We start from the raw sequence: 27,664 nt of genomic DNA on the forward strand, positions 1-27,664 counted from the left end.
GTCTCTAACATCCTTAAACCAATACTATTTGCTGGCGATACTACCTTCATCTATTCAAACCGCAATGCATCACACAATAAGTAATATTGTAAACAACAAATTGAAACACTCTGAATGTGGTTGGATGTCAACCAACAAACTAAATATAGAGAATACCTATTACATTGTATTTGGAAGTAAATTATCAAATGAAATTCACCTTCAAATAGATAATGTCAACATTACCATTAAAAAAGATGAAAAAGTTCCTTGGCCTATACATAAACAAGAGACTAAATTTGAACACTCGCATACAGTACACAGGCAAAGTCTCAAACTGTTGGTATATTCTCAAAAATCACATATTATATTCCCCACTCTTCTGTCCTTTCACTATACTATTCCCTAAGCTATCCCTGTTTAACATAATGATAATGCTAAAGATGATAATGTTTTTTTGAGAAACGTACATAGAAAATGGGTTACAAGCACAATGTTGGATTTCAAGATAAAGCAAGAATATACTATGCCTAAAGCCACTAATATGCACAGTGTTTCAGACATGCTGTGGATAAACACTTAAAATTAATTGCTAAAAATAATTGAGATGAAAAGCAAAAGTTAAACAAAAGTAGAAAAAATAAAAAGAATGACAATAATTACATGTTGAACGGAACAGCAAAACTGCAACAGAACAGCCGATGGTAATTTTAACTAAATAAACATGGTAACTTTTTTTGTTTACTTGGCATATAGCAGTATTACAAGTTCAGTCATTATTCATTATTGTTTAATAATAGCAAGACATAGGTTGACAATCAGTAGGTAAGGTAGGTTACATGGCATTTATTAGGTAGTACTTAGTTTCTCTCTTAAACTGGTTGAGAGAGGGACAGTTTTTGATGTTATTGGGAAGAACATTTTACATTTTGGGACTCTTGATTTGTGGAATATTTCCACTTTGGCTAAGTCGCACTCTTGGAGTATCAAATAAATATTTGTTTCTAGTGTGGATTTCAAAGATTCTGTTACAGCCCCTTACCATAATTTAAGAACAGGTTTAGCATTGCAGTTCAGTGTTTCATATTATATTAAGGTATATAATACATATATATATATATATATATATATATATATATATATATATATATATATATATATATATATATATATATATATATATATATGCAAACAAGCCTGAATGGTCCCCAGGACTATATGCGAATGAAAACTCACACCCCAGAAGTGACTTGAACCCATACTCCCAGGAGCAACGCAACTGGTAACTACAGGGCGCCTTAATCCACTTGACCATCACGGCCGTCAAAAGGAAGTGATAGCCAAGGCTATTTGAGCAACTTCCCCGACGGCAACTCGGATGGTAATCTTGGGCATAGTATTTCACCAAATCACCTCATTCTTTGGGGCACACGTGAGGAACACAAATGCAAACAAGCCTGAATGGTCCCCAGGTCAGGTCTTTGTGATGGTCAAGTGGATTAAGGCGCCCTGTAGCTACCAGTTGCGTTGCTCCTGGGAGTATGGGTTCGAGTCACTTCTGGGGTGTGAGTTTTCATTCATATATATATATATATATCTATATATTAGTATATTTTGGTAGCAGTCTTTCCTGTAGACATATATTATTAAATATGACCGAAAAAGTAAGATTAATAATTCTAACACGAATTTTCTCAATCTTTCGTACATTACGCTTCACTATTGGAGGTAAATCAAAAATCACTTCTCCAAAATTCATTTTTATTTCTAGTCTGACGCGACACGGGCGCGTTTCATAAAACTTATTACATTTTCAAAGACTTCACAAAAACACAACTGATTAGAACTTACGTATCTCTGATTTTATATCTACATTTGAGTGAGGTGGGAGGGGTGATGTGGCATTAACACAAGACAGAACAAGAGGGGATATTAATAGGGTATTAAAAGTATCAACACAAGACAGAACAGAAACAATGGGTATTGAATAGAAGTGTTTGTAGAAAGCCTATTGGTCCATATTTCTTGATGCTTCTATATTGGAGCGGAGTCTTGAGGTGGGTAGAATATAGTTGTGCAATAATTGGCTGTTGATTGCTGGTGTTGACTTCTTGATGTGTAGTGCCTCGCAAACGTCAAGCCGCCTGCTATCGCTGTATCTATCGATGATTTCTGTGTTGTTTACTAGGATTTCTCTGGCGATGGTTTGGTTATGGGAAGAGATTATATGTTCCTTAATGGAGCCCTGTTGCTTATGCATCGTTAAACGCCTAGAAAGAGATGTTGTTGTCTTGCCTATATACTGGGTTTTTTGGAGCTTACAGTCCCCAAGTGGGCATTTGAAGGCATAGACGACGTTAGTCTCTTTTAAAGCGTTCTGTTTTGTGTCTGGAGAGTTTCTCATGAGTAGGCTGGCCGTTTTTCTGGTTTTATAGTAAATCGTCAGTTGTATCCTCTGATTTTTGTCTGTAGGGATAACGTTTCTATTAACAATATCTTTCAGGACCCTTTCCTCTGTTTTATGAGCTGTGGAAAAGAAGTTCCTGTAAAATAGTCTAATAGGGGGTATAGGTGTTGTGTTAGTTGTCTCTTCAGAAGTTGCATGGCTTTTCACTTTCCTTCTTATGATGTCTTCGATGAAACCATTGGAGAAGCCGTTATTGACTAGGACCTGCCTTACCCTACAGAGTTCTTCGTCGACTTGCTTCCATTCTGAGCTGTGGCTGAGAGCACGGTCGACGTATGCGTTAACAACACTCCTCTTGTACCTGTCAGGGCAGTCGCTGTTGGCATTTAGGCACATTCCTATGTTTGTTTCCTTAGTGTAGACTGCAGTGTGGAAACCTCCGCCCTTTTCCATGACTGTTACATCTAGAAAAGGCAGCTTCCCATCCTTTTCCGTCTCGTAAGTGAAACGCAGCACGGAACTCTGCTCAAATGCCTCCTTCAGCTCCTGCAGATGTCTGACATCAGGTACCTGTGTAAAAATGTCGTCAACATACCTGCAGTATATGGCCGGTTTCAAGTTCATGTCGACTAAGACTTTTTGCTCGATGGTACCCATGTAGAAGTTTGCAAACAGGACACCTAGGGGAGAACCCATGGCGACCCCATCTACTTGCTTATACATGTGCCCATCCGGGCTCAAGAAGGGTGCCTCTTTAGTACAAGCTTGGAGTAGTTTCCTCAGAATATTTTCTGGCATGTCAAGAGGAGTACAGGCTGGATCACGATACACTCTGTCGGCTATCATTCCGATTGTCTCGTCCACAGGTACGTTGGTGAACAGCGATTCTACGTCCAACGAGGCTCTTATCCCTGTGGCCCGTGTGCCCCGCAGTAAGTCAACAAATTCCTTTGGAGACTTCAGGCTGTTGGACGACATATTCGACCTCGAGACACAAAAGAAGGTCACTACCAAAGTTACCTTACAAGCAGAACTTATTGCAGAAGGAGGAAAGAATCGAGGCAACTACAGAAGCACCATACTGTCCCCCGAGCTTAAAGCGGCAGCTAAAAGCCTTCGTGAGAACAAGGAGATAGTTGTCAGGAGAGGTGACAAGTCGCCAATATATGTCATTCTTAAAAAAGACGAATATCTGGCGAAAATGAACATCATACTCTCTGACCAAACTAAGTTCCAAAGGGTAACGAAGGACACTACAGCCGAATTAAAAGCAAAGGTCAACAAACTGATCGAAACTGTGAACGCCAAGAAATCCGGACTCCACCTGCCAAAGATCATTGGGGAATATAAACCTGGATATGCGTATGGAAATGTCAAGACGCACAAGCCTGGAAACCCACTTCGGCCAATCATTAGCCAGATACCCACACCCACGTACAGACTGGCGAAGCGACTCAACGGCCTGCTGACTCCTTATGTTCCTTGCGCCTTCAGCTTGAAGTCTCCAAAGGAATTTGTTGACTTACTGCGGGGCACACGGGCCACAGGGATAACAGCCTCGTTGGACGTAGAATCGCTGTTCACCAGCGTACCTATGGACGAGACAATCGGAATGATAGCCGACAGAGTGTATCGTGATCCAGCCTGTACTCCTCTTGACATGCCAGAAAATATTCTGAGGAAACTATTCCAAGCTTGTACTAAAGAGGCACCCTTCTTGAGCCCGGATGGGCACATGTATAAGCAAGTAGATGGGGTCGCCATGGGTTCTCCCCTAGGTGTCCTGTTTGCAAACTTCTACATGGGTACCATCGAGCAAAAAGTCTTAGTCGACATGAACTTGAAACCGGCCATATACTGCAGGTATGTTGACGACATTTTTACACAGGTACCTGATGTCAGACATCTGCAGGAGCTGAAGGAGGCATTTGAGCAGAGTTCCGTGCTGCGTTTCACTTACGAGATGGAAAAGGATGGGAAGCTGCCCTTTCTAGATGTAACAGTCATGGAAAAGGGCGGAGGTTTCCACACTGCAGTCTACACTAAGGAAACAAACATAGGAATGTGCCTAAATGCCAACAGCGACTGCCCTGACAGGTACACATGGAAGCAAGTCGACGAAGAACTCTGTAGGGTAAGGCAGGTCCTAGTCAATAACGGCTTCTCCAATGGTTTCATCGAAGACATCATAAGAAGGAAAGTGAAAAGCCATGCAACCTCTGAAGAGACAACTAACACAACACCTATACCCCCTATTAGACTATTTTACAGGAACTTCTTTTCCACAGCTCATAAAACGGAGGAAAGGGTCCTGAAAGATATTGTTAATAGAAACGTTATCCCTACAGACAAAAATCAGAGGATACAACTGACGATTTACTATAAAACCAGAAAAACGGCCAGCCTTCTCATGAGAAACTCTCCAGACACAAAACAGAACGCTTTAAAAGAGACTAACGTCGTCTATGCCTTCAAATGCCCACTTGGGGACTGTAAGCTCCAAAAAACCCAGTAGATAGGCAAGACAACAACATCTCTTTCTAGGCGTTTAACGATGCAGGACATATAATCTCTTCCCACAACCAAACCATCGCCAGAGAAATCCTAGTAAACAACACAGAAATCATCGATAGATACAGCGATAGCAGGCGGCTTGACGTTTGCGAGGCACTACACATCAAGAAGTCAACACCAGCAATCAACAGCCAATTATTGCACAACTATATTCTACCCACCTCAAGACTCCGCTCCAATATAGAAGCATCAAGAAATATGGACCAATAGGCTTTCTACAAACACTTCTATTCAATACCCATTGTTTGTGTTCTGTCTTGTGTTGATACTTTTAATACCCTATTAATATCCCCTCTTGTTCTGTCTTGTGTTAATGCCACATCACCCCTCCCACCTCACTCAAATGTAGATATAAAATCAGGAGATACGTAAGTTCTAATCAGTTGTGTATTTGTGAACTAAAGTCTTTGAAAATGTAATAAGTTTTACGAAACGCGCCCGTGTCGCGTCAGACTAGAAATAAAAATGAATTTTGGAGAATTGATTTTTGATTTACCTCCAACAGTGAAGCGTAATGTACGAAAGATTGAGAAAATTCGTGTTAGAATTATTAATCTTACTTTTTCGGTCATATATAATAATACATATATATATATATATATATATATATATATATATATATATATATATATATATATATATATATATATATATATATATATATATATATATATATATATATATATATATATTATATATATATATATGCAACAATGATCACAAAAACACTGATCCAAGTATGCAGAATAACCACATATGAAAAATAGAAAATGATTAACGCGTTTTCGGCTAATTCGCCTTCTTCAGAGCAAAGTAGAATCAAAATAGAATCGTTCTAATTTGCTCTGATGAAGGCGAATTAGCCGAAAACGCGTTAAGCATTTTCTATTTTTCATATGTGGTTATTCTGCATATATATATATATATATATATATATATATATATATATATATATATATATATATATATATATATATATATATATATATGTCGTACCTTGTAGCCAGAACTCACTTTTTGGCCTACTATTCAAAGCCCGATTTGCCTAATAAGCCAAGTTTTCCTGAATTAATATATTTTTTCTAATTTTTTTCTTATGAAATGATAAAGCTACCCATTTCATTATGTATGAGGTCATTTTTTTTTTATTGGAGTTAAAAGTAACGTAGATATATGACCGAACCTAACCAACCCTACCTAACCTAACCTAACCTATCTTTATAGGTTAGGTTTGGTTAGGTAGCCGAAAAAGTTAGGTTAGGTTAGGTTAGGTAGGTTAGGTAGTCGAAAAACAATTTATTCATGAAAACTTGGCTTATTAGGCAAATCGGGCCTTGCATAGTAGGCTGAGAAGTGCATTCTGGCTATTAGGTACGACATATATATATATATATATATATATATATATATATATATATATATATATATATATATATATATATATATATATATATATATATATATATATATATATATATATATATATATATATATATATATATATTAGTATATTTTGGTACCAGTCTTTCCTGTAGACATATATTATTAAATATGACCGAAAAAGTAAGATTAATAATTCTAACACGAATTTTCTCAATCTTTCGTACATTACGCTTCACTGTTGGAGGTAAATCAAAAATCACTTCTCCAAAATTCATTTTTATTTCTAGTCTGACGCGACACGGGCGCGTTTCGTAAAACTTATTACATTTTCAAAGACTTCACAAATACACGACTGATTAGAACTTACGTATCTCTGCTATTATATCTACATTTGAGTGAGGTGGGAGGGGTGATGTGGCATTAACACAAGACAGAACATGAGGGGATATTAATAGGGTATTAAAAGTATCAACACAAGACAGAACAGAAACAATGGGTATTGAATAGAAGTGTTTGTAGAAAGCCTATTGGTCCATATTTCTTGATGCTTCTATATTGGAGCGGAGTCTTGAGGTGGGTAGAATATAGTTGTGCAATAATTGGCTGTTGATTGCTGGTGTTGACTTCTTGATGTGTAGTGCCTCGCAAACGTCAAGCCGCCTGCTATCGCTGTATCTATCGATGATTTCTGTGTTGTTTACTAGGATTTCTCTGGCGATGGTTTGGTTATGGGAAGAGATTATATGTTCCTTAATGGAGCCCTGTTGCTTATGCATCGTTAAACGCCTAGAAAGAGATGCTGTTGTCTTGCCTATATATTGGGTTTTTTGGAGCTTACAGTCCCCAAGTGGGCATTTGAAGGCATAGACGACGTTAGTCTCTTTTAAAGCGTTCTGTTTTGTGTCTGGAGAGTTTCTCATGAGTAGGCTGGCCGTTTTTCTGGTTTTATAGTAAATCGTCAGTTGTATCCTCTGATTTTTGTCTGTAGGGATAACGTTTCTATTAACAATATCTTTCAGGACCCTTTCCTCTGTTTTATGAGCTGTGGAAAAGAAGTTCCTGTAAAATAGTCTAATAGGGGGTATAGGTGTTGTGTTAGTTGTCTCTTCAGAGGTTGCATGGCTTTTCACTTTCCTTCTTATGATGTCTTCGATGAAACCATTGGAGAAGCCGTTATTGACTAGAACCTGCCTTACCCTACAGAGTTCTTCGTCGACTTGCTTCCATTCTGAGCTGTGGCTGAGAGCACGGTCGACGTATGCGTTAACAACACTCCTCTTGTACCTGTCAGGGCAGTCGCTGTTGGCATTTAGGCACATTCCTATGTTTGTTTCCTTAGTGTAGACTGCAGTGTGGAAACCTCCGCCCTTTTCCATGACTGTTACATCTAGAAAAGGCAGCTTCCCATCCTTTTCCGTCTCGTAAGTGAAACGCAGCACGGAACTCTGCTCAAATGCCTCCTTCAGCTCCTGCAGATGTCTGACATCAGGTACCTGTGTAAAAATGTCGTCAACATACCTGCAGTATATGGCCGGTTTCAAGTTCATGTCGACTAAGACTTTTTGCTCGATGGTACCCATGTAGAAGTTTGCAAACAGGACACCTAGGGGAGAACCCATGGCGACCCCATCTACTTGCTTATACATGTGCCCATCCGGGCTCAAGAAGGGTGCCTCTTTAGTACAAGCTTGGAGTAGTTTCCTCAGAATACTTTCTGGCATGTCAAGAGGAGTACATAGGTTTGGTTAGGTAGCCGAAAAAGTTAGGTTAGGTTAGGTTAGGTAGGTTAGGTAGTCGAAAAACAATTTATTCATGAAAACTTGGCTTATTAGGCAAATCGGGCCTTGCATAGTAGGCTGAGAAGTGCGTTCTGGCTATTAGGCTATGGGTTCTCCCCTAGGTGTCCTGTTTGCAAACTTCTACATGGGTACCATCGAGCAAAAAGTCTTAGTCGACATGAACTTGAAACCGGCCATATACTGCAGGTATGTTGACGACATTTTTACACAGGTACCTGATGTCAGACATCTGCAGGAGCTGAAGGAGGCATTTGAGCAGAGTTCCGTGCTGCGTTTCACTTACGAGACGGAAAAGGATGGGAAGCTGCCTTTTCTAGATGTAACAGTCATGGAAAAGGGCGGAGGTTTCCACACTGCAGTCTACACTAAGGAAACAAACATAGGAATGTGCCTAAATGCCAACAGCGACTGCCCTGACAGGTACAAGAGGAGTGTTGTTAACGCATACGTCGACCGTGCTCTCAGCCACAGCTCAGAATGGAAGCAAGTCGACGAAGAACTCTGTAGGGTAAGGCAGGTTCTAGTCAATAACGGCTTCTCCAATGGTTTCATCGAAGACATCATAAGAAGGAAAGTGAAAAGCCATGCAACCTCTGAAGAGACAACTAACACAACACCTATACCCCCTATTAGACTATTTTACAGGAACTTCTTTTCCACAGCTCATAAAACGGAGGAAAGGGTCCTGAAAGATATTGTTAATAGAAACGTTATCCCTACAGACAAAAATCAGAGGATACAACTGACGATTTACTATAAAACCAGAAAAACGGCCAGCCTTCTCATGAGAAACTCTCCAGACACAAAACAGAACGCTTTAAAAGAGACTAACGTCGTCTATGCCTTCAAATGCCCACTTGGGGACTGTAAGCTCCAAAAAACCCAGTATATAGGCAAGACAACAACATCTCTTTCTAGGCGTTTAACGATGCATAAGCAACAAGGCTCCATTAAGGAACATATAATCTCTTCCCACAACCAAACCATCGCCAGAGAAATCCTAGTAAACAACACAGAAATCATCGATAGATACAGCGATAGCAGGCGGCTTGACGTTTGCGAGGCACTACACATCAAGAAGTCAACACCAGCAATCAACAGCCAATTATTGCACAACTATATTCTACCCACCTCAAGACTCCGCTCCAATATAGAAGCATCAAGAAATATGGACCAATAGGCTTTCTACAAACACTTCTATTCAATACCCATTGTTTGTGTTCTGTCTTGTGTTGATACTTTTAATACCCTATTAATATCCCCTCTTGTTCTGTCTTGTGTTAATGCCACATCACCCCTCCCACCTCACTCAAATGTAGATATAAAATCAGGAGATACGTAAGTTCTAATCAGTTGTGTATTTGTGAACTAAAGTCTTTGAAAATGTAATAAGTTTTACGAAACGCGCCCGTGTCCCGTCAGACTAGAAATAAAAATGAATTTTGGAGAATTGATTTTTGATTTACCTCCAACAGTGAAGCGTAATGTACGAAAGATTGAGAAAATTCGTGTTAGAATTATTAATCTTACTTTTTCGGTCATATTTAATAATATATATATATATATATATATATATATATATATATATATATATATATATATATATATATATATATATATATATATATATATATATATATATATATATATATATATATATATATATATATATATATATATATATATATATATATATATGCAACAATGATCACAAAAACACTGATCCAAGTATGCAGAATAACCACATATGAAAAATAGAAAATGATTAACGCGTTTTCGGCTAATTCGCCTTCATCAGAGCAAAGTAGAATCAAAATAGAATCGTTCTAATTTGCTCTGATGAAGGCGAATTAGCCGAAAACGCGTTAAGCATTTTCTATTTTTCATATGTGGTTATTCTGCATATATATATATATATATATATATATATATATATATATATATATATATATATATATATATATATATATATATATATATATGTCGTACCTAGTAGCCAGAACTCACTTTTTGGCCTACTATTCAAAGCCCGATTTGCCTAATAAGCCAAGTTTTCCTGAATTAATATATTTTTTCTAATTTTTTTCTTATGAAATGATAAAGCTACCCATTTCATTATGTATGAGGTCATTTTTTTTTTATTGGAGTTAAAATTAACGTAGATATATGACCGAACCTAACCAACCCTACCTAACCTAACCTAACCTATCTTTATAGGTTAGGTTTGGTTAGGTAGCTCGATGGTACATGGGTACCATCGAGCAAAAAGTCTTAGTCGACATGAACTTGAAACCGGCCATATACTGCAGGTATGTTGACGACATTTTTACACAGGTACCTGATGTCAGACATCTGCAGGAGCTGAAGGAGGCATTTGAGCAGAGTTCCGTGCTGCGTTTCACTTACGAGACGGAAAAGGATGGGAAGCTGCTTTTTCTAGATGTAACAGTCATGGAAAAGGGCGGAGGTTTCCACACTGCAGTCTACACTAAGGAAACAAACATAGGAATGTGCCTAAATGCCAACAGCGACTGCCCTGACAGGTACAAGAGGAGTGTTGTTAACGCATACGTCGACCGTGCTCTCAGCCACAGCTCAGAATGGAAGCAAGTCGACGAAGAACTCTGTAGGGTAAGGCAGGTTCTAGTCAATAACGGCTTCTCCAATGGTTTCATCGAAGACATCATAAGAAGGAAAGTGAAAAGCCATGCAACCTCTGAAGAGACAACTAACACAACACCTATACCCCCTATTAGACTATTTTACAGGAACTTCTTTTCCACAGCTCATAAAACAGAGGAAAGGGTCCTGAAAGATATTGTTAATAGAAACGTTATCCCTACAGACAAAAATCAGAGGATACAACTGACGATTTACTATAAAACCAGAAAAACGGCCAGCCTACTCATGAGAAACTCTCCAGACACAAAACAGAACGCTTTAAAAGAGACTAACGTCGTCTATGCCTTCAAATGCCCACTTGGGGACTGTAAGCTCCAAAAAACCCAGTATATAGGCAAGACAACAACATCTCTTTCTAGGCGTTTAACGATGCATAAGCAACAGGGCTCCATTAAGGAACATATAATCTCTTCCCATAACCAAACCATCGCCAGAGAAATCCTAGTAAACAACACAGAAATCATCGATAGATACAGCGATAGCAGGCGGCTTGACGTTTGCGAGGCACTACACATCAAGAAGTCAACACCAGCAATCAACAGCCAATTATTGCACAACTATATTCTACCCACCTCAAGACTCCGCTCCAATATAGAAGCATCAAGAAATATGGACCAATAGGCTTTCTACAAACACTTCTATTCAATACCCATTGTTTCTGTTCTGTCTTGTGTTGATACTTTTAATACCCTATTAATATCCCCTCATGTTCTGTCTTGTGTTAATGCCACATCACCCCTCCCACCTCACTCAAATGTAGATATAATAGCAGAGATACGTAAGTTCTAATCAGTTGTGTATTTGTGAAGTCTTTGAAAATGTAATAAGTTTTACGAAACGCGCCCGTGTCGCGTCAGACTAGAAATAAAAATGAATTTTGGAGAAGTGATTTTTGATTTACCTCCAACAGTGAAGCGTAATGTACGAAAGATTGAGAAAATTCGTGTTAGAATTATTAATCTTACTTTTTCGGTCATATTTAATAATATATATATATATATATATATATATATATATATATATATATATATATATATATATGTCGTACCTAGTAGCCAGAACTCACTTCTCAGCCTACTATTCAAGGCCCGATTTGGCTAATAAGCCAAGTTTTCCTGAATTAATATATTTACTATAATTTTTTTCTTATGAAATGATAAAGCAACCCTTTTCTCTATGTACGAGGTCAATTTTTTTTTATTGGAGTTAAAATTAACGTAGATATATGACCAAACCTAACCAACCCTACCTAACCTAACCTAGCCTATATTTATAGGTAAGGTTAGGTTAGGTAGCCAAAAAAAGCTAGGTTAGGTTAGGTTAGGTAGGTTAGGTAGACGAAAAAACATTAATTCATGAAAACTTGGCTTATTAGGCAAATCGGGCCTTGAATAGTAGGCTGAGAAGTGCGTTCTGGCTATTAGGTACGACATATATATATATATATATATATATATATATATATATATATATATATATATATATATATATATATATATATATATATATATATATATATATATATATATATATATATATATATATATATATATATATATATATATATATATATATATATATATATATATATATATATATATATATATATATATATATATATATATATATATATATATATATATATATATATATATATTATATAGTGCACTTGACAGGGTGTGAAGTGACTTAGACTTAATATCTAAAATATTCAATGATTTAGATTTAAGAAAGGGGGGGAGGGCAGAATGCAATGCTGTCTGTGGCTTCAGTTTGTTATTGTTCTAATTGATGATTTGTCTTGAGTAATTAGAGATCATAAATAATTTAGGGAGAACCCCAGGCAATGATACCAAAATTGTGATAAGGAAAGACGAGAGGCCAATAAAGCTTAACCAAGGTAGAGGGTGACGTACATAATATCTGATTTAGAAAAGAATGCCAAGTGATTTTAAAATATTTTTTAGCTATAATTTGTATGTGACACTGGAAATTCAGCTTTTTATCAATGAGAACATCATGGAATAAACTATCTACTTTATTACCAATCTGGATATTGCCAATTCTTAGGATTGGAGAAAATGAGGGTTGTGTAAACAGCAAATAAAACTGGCTTGAGGTATTGAGAGGCATTCGGAATGTCATTAATGTAGATGAGAAAGAGTACGCAAGTAATTATCAAAAGAGGGCACCAAGCCCGGAAGGCTACGAAGCACCATCAACTGTGTGGGATATAAAAAAAACGGTAAATATCACTAAGGATGCCAATTCGTGAACAAAAGTGCATAAGGCAAACAATATCAAAGGTATCTGATTCATCAAGGAACAAGTGACCACGAGGGACTGTCAGAAAACAAGACACACACACCTCCTGGAAGTCAGGACATTCTACAAGGATATGCACGACCGTAAGAGGGACAATGCAGTTTGGAAAATAAAGAGCAGGGCGGCGCTCCATTAAGTGCCTATGAATTAAACATTTATGGCTAATACGTAATCTCATCAGAGCCATTTCTCACCACCACTTATGGTGATGGGAGGAGGGCCATGGGGACACACTACCTTCAAGAGTATGCAGTTTGTCACGAGTAACAGAAGACCAACAATCCTGCCAATGGGTAAGGATGGAGGAATGAATAACTGGGTAGAAGTCAGAATAAGGAACACCTTTAAGGGAGATGGGGCAAGTGCAGATAGCCTCCTTAGTGACAGAGTCCGCTCGCTCATTTAAGGACACACAAATATGGCTGGGAAACTGGCAAAATTCCACTGTCCTAAATCTATTGGAGATAAGAAACAGCCAATGTTGAATTTCGACTACAACCGAATGAACTGGATTAAAGGGCTGCAGAGCCATGAGGGCACTGTGAGAGTCAACTACAACAATAAAGGAAAATTGATAACAAGAAAGCTGTTGACAAAGAGCATACAAAATAGCACAAAGTTCTGCTGTGGAGATGCTAGTCTCTGGATGCAGGTGACACATAGGTGTGGTCAGGAAAAACATCAGAGCAGGCTACACCATCTGCAGACTTTGACCCCATCTGTCAAGACGGAAATGGAGCGGAAGTGTGAAGAAAAGTGTGCAAGGAAAAGTACGACATAAGCGAGAGTGAGGAGGGTGTTGTAGGGACTGTGCAATGTAGCAAAGACAGTAGCGATCATGGCGATCCTGTAGATACAGTATGCCTGTTTCATCATACCGGCTTAGGGTAGGAGTCAAACGCAAGGCACCAGAGCTGAGGTATAACCCATTATGATGCAGAGCATCAAGACAGCATAGAGTAGAAGGAGAGGCAGACGAGTAAGCAAGACAACCATACTTGAGTTTAGACAGCACGAAGGTGAAGCGTGCTCGTATCAGCTCCCCAGGAAGTATAACTTACCTTAAGGGGTCATCTACATGGAAATTGAAAGTTGTTGTAGGGCATTGAAAATTTATTATCCTGATACATGTGAAAGGTGCTGCAACTGGGCCAAGTTTCAGCATCGCAGCCTAAATAGAGAGGGAGAAAAAAAATAAAAAAGTTTTTTTAGACAATTTTTCAACAATGTTCAAATCATTTCACAGGCCACAATTGTGAACCGAAATCAGTTCTATGAAACTTAGCTATGACCTTACTATATAATAAAGATTTGTGTGGTGGATTTTTATCCCAGATGTATTTAGTGCAATAATACAGATTTTGTAAATTTCCCAAAAATCCTATGCACTAATATGATATTTATAAATATTTATAAAATCAATAAATCTACGTAGAAAGAAAAGCCACCACAATGTTTTAGAGGCATAAACTTTACATATAATGTGCAAGTTTCATGTAAATTGAATAATAAATAAAGTCTGTGAAATCAGATAAAATTGTAAAATATTTACCTGCACAAACGGAGTTTAAAGTTCAGCCACCTTTAGCTGAGGTTGATGTTGACCGATATCATTCAAAATTTGCACCCTTGTAGATAGGCATGGGTTCAGTAAGGTGTGCAAGTTCCATGCAGATCGCCTGATAAATAAAAAAAAAAAAAAAAAAAAAAAAAAAAAAAAAAATTAACAATATATATATATATATATATATATATATATATATATATATATATATATATATATATTTGCCACCAGTTTTATATGTACAAATATATATGAAGTAATATCACAATATAACACTAAAACATACTAACCTAATATAATTGGTCAGAAATATGGGTCCTCAAGGTGGCACTGGAGTGGCACTAGTAGGCACCTGCGCCATAGCCGGGGTCAGCTCCCTCAGGGGCCTTTCTTGGTTTGGTTGTGGGTCTCGTTGGTCTCTGCATATCCTTGTCCTTTTTGTTCAAGTACCAGTCCCGTACGTCACTTTGTGGTAGACCGAGGAGGTTGTTCAGTGATCCCATCACATACCCAGCGTTATAGTTGACAGCTGTCATTGCCATGGCAAATTCTACCATTACACGACTGCAACAGCACTTGAGGTGCTGGGCCCTGCAACATCAAGAGCGAGAACGTCTGGAGTAGCAGGTGGAACGTCTGGAGTAGCAGGTGGAACGTCTGGAGTAGCAGGTGGAACATCTGGAGTAGCAGGTGGAACGTCTAGAGTAGCAGGTGGAACGTCTAGAGTAGCAGGTGGAACATCTGGAGTAGCAGGTGGAAGACCTGGAGTAGCAGGTGGAAGACCTGGAGTAGCAGGTGGAACATCTGGAGTAGCAGGTGCAAGACCTGGAGTAGAAGGTGGAGAATGTGCAGTGGCAGAGGGTGGGATTGTGGGGGGGGGGGGGGGGGGGGGTAGCGGGCTGCAACAAGTTCCTCACACTCGCGGCTGAGAGGCCTCCACGATCTTCACTCATCAAAGTGCGTAATCCATGGATTCTAGCCAGCTCGCACCTTCTACGGGCAGCTAGCATTCTTTTAGCTTTCAGAGTTTTCCTCATATTCGTTTTGTACGTCATTTTGCAGTAAAAATAGCACAAATACTGATAATTCTGGGAGATATTGTGAGCGCGCGTCCACGATAGATCCGCTAGCTATCGGACACAGAGAGTGACTGACTTATGTTAGCAATCCCATCCCTCCCTCACTCGCGACTGTTGCCAATAAGTGAGTTTATATTTGTTTTATGCATCACACGTTATTTTCAACGCTATTGCGAAATATTAGACAGCTACAACGTAAGACACAATACCCCACGGCGCACCCAGGCCGCGAGAACCGGAATGGGGAAACTTGCAGCGGGAATTTTGACTCTAATTACGTTATTTTTCAAGATAACATGAAACGGTTTTCACCACAGTGTTGCCAGAACGTTGTAGTATTTTTCAGAATTTTTTGTAAATTTTCGAAATTTTTCGGATTTGAGCAGAGATGCCCCCTTAAGTAAGTTAAGGACCTTAGAGCATCCAACTCAGAGGTTAGAGATATGGGGAGACCAAAACAAACGAGTTTCAAAGATTAACTCCATAAGTTTAGCAAAATCTTTGCACAAAAGGGGATTACCATAAAGCGACAAAGGGGGATGAAGAACGACCTACTTCCGAGTAAAAGTCACCGCAAAAGTTTTAGTTGTAGAGAACTTGATGCCATGATTGGTGGCCCAGGATGACACGGCATCAATCGCAAGTTGAAGTCGCCGTTGAAGGAAAGGCAAGTCATCACCTTGACAGCAATGGGTAAGATTGTCAACATAGAGAGCTGATGAGATTCCAGAGGGAAGGGAGTAAAGAAGACCACTGAGGGCAACCAGGAAAATTAGTAAGTGCTCAGAACACTACTGTGAGGTACACCTTCATATTGCCGTAAAGAGGCAGAATGGTACAAACCATCACTAAAGGAACGATTAGAGCGGAAGCTTCGTAGGAAGAGGAAGAGATTACCACGAATGGAGTTGGGACAAAATATGGTATCTCCAGGTGGTGTCATATGCCTTTTCCAGGTCAAAAAAAAGGACAGCACCAACAGAGGTCTTTGCAGCAAAAGCAGTAAATATATAGACCATGTTCACCAAGACATCAGTCATGACACTTGTAAAAGCCAAATTGAGAAGGTAAGTGGTGGCGATAGTGTTCTAAGAACAACATCATAAGGACATTGAACATAAGTTCAAAGAGTTTGCAGACGCAACTCGTGAGGGCAATGGGGCAGATGTCCTTAGCAGCTATCCCTAGAGACCCTGGTTTCTGAATAGGAAAAACCACCACCTGAAGCCAGTTCTCAGGGACAGATGATGACTGCCAGATAAGGTTAAACAGATTCAGTATATACTGAAACCATGCATTGAGAGAGGTGACATTCATTAGGAGATGTTTCGCTTTCTGAGCCCGCTGCCATAGAACCGCAGAGAGTCAGGGCAGACTGGTGTTCGGAGAGAGAGATCATTATAGAGAAGCTGGAGACGCATGCAAAAATCTATAGGACAAGATTCATGAAGGTGCTTATGAATAAGGAAAGATGAAGGAAGACTAGAACTGGAGCCACCAGTCGAAAAAGGGGAACACAGTTTGGTAGCGACTGACACAGGATCCGCCACAATAGAATCATGGAAGTGAAGGACTGGTGAGACATCTGGAACAAACTTACCCACAATCTTATGGGTTTTCTTCCAGATCTGGGGCAGAGGAATATCAGACGTAATGGTGGAGACAAAAGATTTCCAACTCTCAAGTTTAACCGTACGGACCGCAGTCACCTTATAAAACAAAAGAAAACAGCCGTCTGTCTGCATCTGTCTTTCTTCCAGGCTGCACTCTTACAGAGGACAGTGGAAACACCCAGCATTCCACCTGGAAACGCATTTCCGCATGCCCCTGAAGGTAGAGCAAGGAATAGAGTGGAGGGCAGCATCTAATATGGTGTGATGAAAAAGGAGTAGGGCTCGACGGTGAGGCAGATAGGAGAGGTCAGAAAGAGTAGCATGTAGAGTGAATAGATTCCAGTCAGCCTTGGCAAACTGCCACCTAGGGAAGGAGAGAGAAGGGTGAAAAGAGAAAAAGGTGACAAGGATGGGGAAATGGTCACTGTTATGGAGTCACGAAAAACCCACCACGTGAAATCTAAATAAAGAGAAGACGAAAAAGAGGGAGGTGGTGATGAAGAAGAGGAACTAAAGGAGGGGTAAAAGTCAAAGCATGACATGAGGCGAGAGGAAGGATGTTGCAAGGACCGCGCAAGATATCAAAGACAGTAGTGATCACGGCGATCCTGGAAAGATAGGAAGGCAGTATCAACATATAAGTTGAGGGTGGGAGTTGAACGAAAGGCACCAGAGCTGAGGCGCAACCCAGTACGGTGCAAAGCATCAAGATGACAAAGAGTAGAAGGAGACGAGTAAGCAGGGCAACCATAATCGAGTTTAGACAGGACGAGAGACGAATGTAAAGAGAGGAGTGTACGGCTATCAGCTCCCCAAGAAGTATGGGACAAAACCTTAAGAATGGTAAGGGTCTTGGAGCATTCAACTCGGAGGTAAGAGATATGAGGCGACCAAGACAAACGAGTGTCAAAGATTAACCCCAAAAGCTTAGTGGACTCCCTGAACACAAGGGGATGACCATAAAGCGAAAGAGGGACAAAGAACGACATGCTTCTGAGTAAAAGTCATAGCACAAGTCTTAGACATAGAGAACTTGAAGCCATGATCAGTTGCCCAAGATGACATGGCATCAATCGCAAGTTGAAGCCACCGTTGAAGGAGAGGCGAATCATCATCCCGACAGGAAAGGGTAAGATTGTCGACATAGAGAGCGAAGAAAACGCCTGAAGGGAGGAAAAAAGACCATTGAGGGCAACTAGAAAAAGAGTAGTGCTCAGAACACTACCTTGGGGTACACCCTCATATTGCCTAAAAGGGGCAGAGAGAGTGGCACTAAGCCTAACTCGAAAGAAACGAGAGATAAAGCTTTGGAGGAAGAGAGGGAGATTACCACGAAGGCAAGATGAATGAAGTTGTGACAGAATATGATATCTCCAGGTGGTGTCGTAAGCCTTTTCCAGGTCAAAGAAGACGGCAACAACAGAGGTCTTCGCAGCAACAGCAGTACAAATATAGACCTCCAAGTTTGCCAGGACATCTGTTGTGCTGCGGCACTTGCGAAAACCAAATTAAGAAGGGAAGAGGTGGTGAGTGTTCTAAAAACCACATCAGACAAACGTTAACCATACATTCAAAGAGTTTGTAAACAACTCATGAGGGCAATAGGGTGGAAGTCCTTAGGGAATGTTCCGAGAGACCCTGGAAACATAACAGGGAGGACGGGGAGGACAACGGCATCGAGCCAGTCCTCAGGTACTGAAGACGACTCTCAGACCCGATTATACAGACTCGGTATATACCGAGACATGCACAGAGGGAGATGGCGAAGCATCTCATAATGAATGCCATCGGAACCCACTGCCATAGAACCACAGAGAGACCGGGCAGACTTAAGTTCAGAGAGAGAGAAGGGATCGTTATAAGGAAGGCTGAGATGAGTGCAGAAACCTAAAGGACGAGATTCAAGAACAGGGTTACGAAGAAGGAAAGATTGAGGAAGATGAGAACCAGAGCTAACAGACAAAAAGTGGGAACCCAGTTTGGTCGCAACATGCAACGGGTCCACCACAAGAGTATCACGGAGGTGGAGGACCGGCGAGACATCAGAAGCAAACTTACCCACTATCTTGCGGATACCCCTCCAGATCTGCAGCAGAGTATTTTCGGACGTAATGGTGGAAACATAAGACCTCCAACACTCACGTTTACCTGTACAGATGGTCCTACGGACCACTGAACTTGCCTTCCGAAACAAAAGACAAGAATCAGCCATCTGCCGGCGGCGGTGTCTCTTCCGGGCTGCACGCTTATAGCAGACAGCCCAAGCACAGTCCACATTCCACCAGGGAACGCACTTCCATGTTTCCTGAGAGGTAGAGCGAGGAATAGAGTGGAGGGCAGCATTGAAGATGGTTTCATGAAAAAGGAGGAGGGCGCGAGGGAGAAGCAAAATGGAGAGGTCGGAGAGTAGCACAGAGGGTAAATTGATGCCAGTCAGCCTCGGCAAACCGCCACCTAGGGAAGGAGAGGGGAGGGTGAAAAGAAAAAAGGTAACAAGGATGGGGAAATGGTCACTGCCATGGAAGTCATCAAGAACCCGAAATGTGAAATTCAAGTAAAGAGACGACGAGCAAAGAAAAAAAATCAAGACAGGAAAGGGTGCAGTCCAAGAGTCCAAATGAGTGGACTCATCAGAATTCAGAAGAGACAGGGAAGAAGAGAGGATGAACGGTTCGAGAAGGCGACCCCGGCTGTTTGTCAGAACATCACCCCAGAGGGTATGTTGACAATTGAAATCACCCAGCAGGAGCACAGACTCTGGCAAGGAGTCAACTAGGTATTTAAGATCGGGAAGAGAAAGCGGCACATTTGGGAGGAGATAAATGGAACAAACTGTGTACCATTTACGCACAAATACACGGGCAACAGAACATTGGAGAGGTGATGGAAAAAGTAAGGGGATGAAGGGAACATCAGAACGAATCAAAAGCAGAAAAGTTATTGGCCCCAGCAAAAGCTGAAGGGGGGGGGCCATGGGGGGAGAGAAAGGAATAATCACGGAAGCGACCAGGATGAGCACCAAGCATCGGCTCCTGGAGACGGACACAAAGGAGTGAAAACTGTGAAATCAAAAGTTGGAATTCATGGAAATTGGCGTAATATCCATGAATATTCCATTGAAGAATAGACATCGACAAAAAGAGAAAGGACAGGAACAGAGAACAATGAAGAAACAAAGGTTAAAAAGGAACACAACATGTCAAAGAAGTGCAGGATCAGGATCAGGGTCAGCGAAGTCAGGGATAGTGGGCATGGGTAAACTGAGTAAAGATGGAGGGAAGGGAGTGGGAGGACAGACCACAGGCAGATGAGCAGGGTCCAGAGGAGGAGACAACCGAGAGGGACTGTCAAGGACAGCAGGAGGGGCAGAAACCAGGAAGCACACTTCAGCAAGGGCAGGAACTGAGAGCGTAGCGGGGGCCAAAGAAACCTCCAAAGCAGGAACAGGGGGCTCGACCACCGAAATGGGAGAGGTGGAGCGATAGAGTCAGAGGTAGGGGGGCGAGGATGAAAGTGAAGCTTTCTTACCAGCCAGGGAGGAGGAAGGAGATAAGCCAGGCTTTTGCTTCTGATTCAGAGAGACAGGTGTTCCAGCAGCAACGTACTGGGCAATAGACTCAAGCGTCTCAACAGAAGAAGAACGAGAGCAAACAACACGATGATCGCTAGGAGAAGGATGGATTTCAGCCCACTCAGAGAGGCAGCATGGAGAGCTAAGAGATGGAAGAGAAGGATAGGAAGGAGGATCAAAGGGAGTTGAGAAAGAAGACACAGGAGACATGACAGACTGGGTAGAAAGAAGGGGAATCCCAGACAGAGAACCAGGAGGTGGATCCTTCGGGTCAGAATGTAAAGGAACAGGGGAGCAGGCGATGGGCGTATCTGGGTCTAAGGCCTGGAAACTGTTGTGAGACTGAGGAAGGTGGGAAGGACGAGGAGAGGAAGAGTGCAACACGTGAGCGTAAGAAACCCCAGCGAAAGCGGAAGGAGGGGGATGGTGAACTTGGCGCCTCGCCTCAGGAAAAGACAAACGTTCCCAGTGCTTCAAGTTGAGGACAGCTGCCTCATGTTTGTAATGGATACACGTGCGAGAGAAGGTAGGGTGGGCATCACCATAATAGAGGCAGCGAGCCTGGGGAGAAGTGCACTCCGACTTAAAGTGACCTTCGTTCCCACACGTTGGGCAGAGAGAGAAAGAATACTGGAGCATTTGAGGGCACCATGTCCGAACTTCCAGCACTTATTACAAAGCCGAGAAGAGGGTATGTACTCCTGAATGGAGCATCTGGCACCAGCAAGAATAACAGAGGGCGGAAGTGTCCGACCATCAAAGGTAATTTTCACAAGCCGAAGGGACAGACGGCGACGGCCACGAGGGGGGTCGTGAACGTGTAAACCTGGAGAACAGAATGGTCTTGGGCCTCGAGGACATGTTTAATATCCTCGTGGCAGTCCTTGAGGTTCCTAATACCGGTTGTAACATGGGAGGAGGAGAACAGTTCCAAAACTGGCACTTAACTGAGCATTCTTGGAGACCCCAACAGGGGGTCACCTCAATGTAGGACAAAGTCGCCAAGTGGACAGCTGCATCCCGAGAAGAAGCAGCAACAACATGCGTACCGAGATGGGTGGGGTTAAAAGTAACAGAGGCATCTACTGAACCAACAAGGTCCCTATGGAGGGAGAAATTGTCAGGAGTAGAATCTAAATGATGGAGGTCAAAGTACTTAGTCCATGTAGCAAGATCAAACAAGGCATGGTACGAATTGGTATGGGAAGGAAGCATGCGAGAGCAGCCATGGCGGGGACGGTGGTGAGAACCCCCTAGAGAGAGAGAGAGAGGGGGGGTCATAGGATGCAGTAGTCACAATGAGAGATGGAGTCGTACTAGGGGACGAGGTAGTCACCACAGGGGGCTTGGGGCTCGACCCAACCACAGAAGAGGAAGGGGAGCGGGGGAGTAGTCCAGTCTGGGCCCAATGTAGCGGGGGCTACAGAGCCCAGTCTTCCAGCACAGTCCGACTCGGGGGCCTGGTCACCCACCCCCATGAGCCTGGGAAAGAGAAGTCGTTTCATTATCCATGCAGCAGTCTTTCTAAAAGTTTGGGGATTGGATCCAAGGGATACCACCTACCAGGGCAGCCAGGGAGGCCGAGCGTGGGCCAGTGCAGGAAGGGTGCATCGTCCCCAGCGGTGCCCCCCCCCCCTCTATTTTTAACAAGGAGTCCTACTGCATAGTTCATTCTCCCACACTGATGCAAAGACCCCACTCCCCCTATTGCCCCAGCCTGGACACCCAGCCATCCACTCAGGGCTAACCCTCCAGCGGGCGGTCCGATGGCTTACAAGGCCCCTACGTGGTGCCCATCTGCATGTACAGCACACAAAGAGGGGACAGGAGAGCGGGTAAAGGCAACCCTCACTAGTCCCAGGGTGGTGTACGTGAGCCCCTCACCACGACAAGGTGACACCACAGAGGGAAGAGGCGAGAAGAGCAGAAATACTCCTGAATAGAGCATCTGGCACCAAGAGTTACAGAAGACGGAAGGGACCTATCAAAAGTAATTTTCATTACACAAAGAGACTGGCCATGACGACCACGAGGGAGGGCGAGTAACATATTAATATGGAGGATAGAATGGCCTTAGGCCTTAAGGATATGTTTAATATCCTTATGGTAGTCTTTAAGTTCCTTATCACCAGTCGCTACATGGTATGGAAGAATAACTGTGCCAATCCTGGCATTTATTTAATCAGGCATTTTTTGATATTCGAACCGGTGTCTCCCCAATGCAGGACAACGAGGCTAAGTGGACAGCTGCTTCCCGAGAAGGAGCTGCAACAACACGTGTACCAGTATGGGTGGAGTTAAAAGTGACAAAGGTATCCACCAAATCAACTAGAGTAAGAGTAATTAGGTCAAGTGGAAGAGTAGGTCTGTATATTAAAGAGGAGCTGGCATGCACAGAGCTCCTGAATTTGACCAATGAGGTGGTAGAGGTACTTGGAATCATGGTAGAGAATATAGATCTAATTATTATTTTAATATACAAACCGCCAGATGCAACAGTTGAGGAATTCACTGAGCAGATCCACAAAATAGAAAATAGCCTTGATAACCTAGCAAACCCAGTACCAGATTTTATCTTCCTTGGAGACGTCAATCTACCCAGTTTACAATGGAGAATAGTAAACAATAATACTATAGCATGAAATCAACTTGGAAATAATGAATCACAGGTCAAAGAACTACTGAGATTCTGTGACAAATTCTCTCTCAGTCAGCAGATTACAGAACCGACTAGGAATGAGAACACACTAGACCTCATATTCACCAACAATGATGATAGCTAATCAGAGACATTACTGTCTCGGACACTACGTACTCGGACCACAAGCTCACTGAAGTGCAAACTAACATTAATAACGGTAGTAGGCCCAAGAGAAACAACAAGCGAGAAGGGCTATTCAATAAATTAAATTTTAATAATAAAAGGATAGACTCGGAGAAAATAAACAAGGAACTTACAACATTCAATGGGAAAATGTCTAAGTAATAAAAATCCTACACAAGGTCCAACGTTTAAAGAGATGCAGACGACATTACAGAAGAAGAAAAAATTTAACAGAAATGCTGAAGCAGACACGACTTTCCATACAAAGAAGGAATAATTTAAACAGGGAGATTGAAGAAATCGAACAGAGACTGAAGCATTCATATCAGATTGAAGAACGGCAACTAAAACAGAAAGCAATTCAAGAAATAAAGAAAAACACAAAATAATTCTTCACATATGCTAAATCAAAAGCAAAAACCACTGCCAGTATTGGACCTATTCATACTAGTGAAGGTTCATACACTGAGGATGACAAAGAAATTAGTGAAATCCTTAAAAGCAATATGAGGACATGTTTAGCACCCCGATACACAGCATGAAAGTGGAAGATCCGGACACCTTCTTTATGTGTGATATACAAACCCCTGTAAATATAACTGATATCAACACGAGCGTGGCAGGTTTTGAAAGAGAAATTGACAATATGCCCATGCACTCAGCCTTGGGTTCAGACTCATGGAATTCAATATTTATAATGAAATTCAAAGTGCCAGTAGCACAGGCATTCAGTATAGTGTGGAGGAAGAGCTTGGACACTGGGGAGATACCAGATGCGCTTAAAGCAGCAGACATAGCCCCTCCACACAAGGGAGGTAGTAAAGCATTGGCAAAGAATTATAGACCAGTTGCACTAACGTCCCACATAATAAAAGTACTGTATTTGAGAGTGACCAGGAGTCAGGTCACTAGTTTCATGGAGAACAATGACATCCACAATCCAGGCCAACATGGATTTAGAGCAGGAAGGTCATGCCTCTCACAGCTACTTGACCATTACGACAAAATCACTGAGGCATTAAAAGAAAAACAGAGTTCAGATGTAGTATACATGGATTTTGCAAAGGCATTCGATAAATGTGACCATGAAGTGATAGCACACAAAATGAGGTCAATGGAAATAACTGGTAAAGTAGGACGCTGGATACTCAGTTTTCTGTCGAACAAAACACAGAGAGTAACAGTTAACCATATAAAATCGAGTCCAAGTGCAGTTAAAAGCTGCAGTACCTCAAGGTATAGTCCTGCACCATGGCTTTGCCTTATTCTCATATCAGATATAGACTCAAATACAAGGCACAGCTTCGTATCATCCTTTGCAGATGACACAAAAATCAGCATGAAAATTACCTCTGCTGAAGATATTGAAAAACTACAAGCAGATATTAATAAAGTTTTCGACTTGGCAACAGAAAATAACGTGATGTTTAACAGCGATAAATTCCAGGTACTCGGATACGGTAAAAGTGAGAACCTTAAACATAATACAGGGTACAAAATACAATCAAATTTGCCCATAGCAGGAAAGAAACATGTAAAGGATTTGGGAATAATGATGTCTGATGACCTAAATTTTAGGGAGCATAACCAAGCAAATATTGAGGCAGACAGGAAAATGATAGGATGGATTACGAGAACTTTCAAATCCAGGGATCCCATCACAATGGTTGTACTCTTGAAATCACTTGTGCTGTCCCATCTTGAGTACTGCTCAGTACTCACTTCCCCATTTAGAGCAGGAGAGATTGCTGAAATAGAGGAGTACAGAAAACATTTACGGGATACATAAACGAGATAAAGCATCTAAATTATTGGGATCGTCTCAAAGCTCTCCGAATGTACTCGCTAGAAAGACGATGGGAGAAATATCAAATAATATACAAGTGGGAAAATACTGGAGGGCCATGTCCCAAATCTGCACTGTAAAAAACCAACATACTGGAGTGAACAATATGGTAGAAAATGCAGAGTACTGTACAACCAGTGAAGAGCAGGGGTGCCATAGGCACAATTAGAGAGAACTATATGAACATCAGAGGTCCACGGTTGTTCAACATCCTCCCAGCGAGCATAAGAAATATTGCCTGAACAACCGTGGACATATTCAAGAGGAAACTAGATAGTTTCCTCCAACGAGTGCCAGACCAACCGCGGGCCGCGGTGGGTATGTGGGCCTGCAGGCTGCTGCAAGCAACAGCCTAGTGGACCAAACTCTCACAAGTCAAGCCTGGCCTCGGGCCGGGCTTGGGGAGTAGAACTCCCAGAACCCCATCAACTAGGTGTTTATGGATGAATAAATCATCAGGACGAGTAGAATTAACATGACCGAGATTAAAATACTTAGTCCATGTAGCAGGACCAAACAAAGCTTGGAAGGTATTAGAACCGGAAGGAATCGTGTGAGTGTGACTGCGGAGAGGACGACACTGAGCACCCTCAGTAAGAGGGGGGGGTAAAAGGCGCAGTTGTTACAATGAGAGATGAAGCCACTCCATGTGATGAGGTGGTCATCACTGGGGGCTTGGGGCCCCCATACCGAGTCAAGGTTGGGCTTGGGAACGAAGGAAAAGAGTGACAATAAAAGTGTCCCTTTGCTCAACAATTTCGGGTACCACAGTTTTACGGGCGAGAGACTGTGCCTCACCTAACACCCAGTGTCAAAACAGAAGACATCTAAAAGAATGATCAAGAACAGTAAAAAGTCGCTGCGAAATAGCAATTAAAAAGAAGAATTGGGAAGGAAAATTAAACTCAGTAGGAAAAAGCATTCAGCACAATTAGTGAAGAAGGCAGGAGCATAAGGCTTCAAAAGGACAGAGGACACTGTCCCATGGAGCATCACACTCTAGCATCCGCCAACCAAGCTCCCTCACGATGGCAACAGGCTGGAAAGGGAGGGAGAGATGAAAAAGATGAGAGGGTGAAGAATACTGCTCGGTGAGACACCAGTGTTAATGGGTAGTGGGAAAATTGGAATCATTCACAGACATATACTGGAGACTGTCACTGAGGTAAGATTGTAGGTACTGGAGGGAGTGACCTCTTACTCCGTAATGTTGCAATTTAAGAAAGTTAATGTGTTTACAGTGTCAAAACGTCTTATGTAGGTCAACAAATAAATGAATAAGGTACTCATTTTTTCCAAGAGCTGCATAAATTAAATTAATCATACTAACTGGGCATGATTGGTCCTTTTTTGGTCCTGAAGCCATTATGGCAAGAACTAAGTATAAATAGGAGTAAGGCTGCATGTAAATTAACTCTTTAAAATATTTTAGACAAAATCGGCAGAATTGATATTGGTCTATAATTGTTGACTTCAGTGAGATTGCTGCTTTTATGGACTAAGGTTACTCATGTTTTTTTTCTCAAAATATCAGGAAAGGTTTAGAGTTCAAATAATTTGTTGTAGAGCAATGCAATGGCTGGAGCTAAAAATCTAGAGGCTTTTTTGTAAATTAGGGGTGGTATCTCAACATACAGTATTTATTTATTTATTTATTTATGCATATACAAGAATGTACATAAGGAATGTGAGGATACAAATATGGTAATTACAGTCTTGTAAAGCCACTAGCACGCGCAGCGTTTCGGGCAGGTCCTTAATCTAAGAAAATTTTAAGGAGGTAAATACTTGCAAAATTTATAGACAAAAAAATGATAACAGATTACATGGAATGAAAAAAAAAGATGAGAGAAAATTATAGGTACAGTATATTAAAGCACATAGGTAGCTATGATTGATTGCAATGACAGCTTAAAATGGTAGTTGACAACAAATTGGTAGGCACAATACAGCAGAAACAATATAAGATTGATTGCAATGACAGCTTGAATGGTAGTTGACAAAAATTGGTAGTCACA

General features: G+C 41.3%; 1 long non-coding RNA gene across 1 annotated transcript; it reads right to left on the bottom strand.

Annotated features, from left to right (window-relative positions):
• Positions 1–14,217: 14,217 nt before the first annotated feature.
• Positions 14,218–15,545, bottom strand: LOC138355923 (uncharacterized). The gene is made up of 3 exons (XR_011224064.1): positions 15,004–15,545; positions 14,702–14,828; positions 14,218–14,320 (listed from the first exon to the last, which is right to left on the bottom strand). It is a non-coding gene; the product is annotated as an uncharacterized lncRNA (long non-coding RNA).
• Between the last annotated feature and the right edge of the window lie 12,119 nt (positions 15,546–27,664).

The sequence above is a fragment of the Procambarus clarkii genome, chromosome 69, assembly GCF_040958095.1.
Source record: "Procambarus clarkii isolate CNS0578487 chromosome 69, FALCON_Pclarkii_2.0, whole genome shotgun sequence".
NCBI classification, from domain to species: domain Eukaryota; kingdom Metazoa; phylum Arthropoda; class Malacostraca; order Decapoda; family Cambaridae; genus Procambarus; species Procambarus clarkii.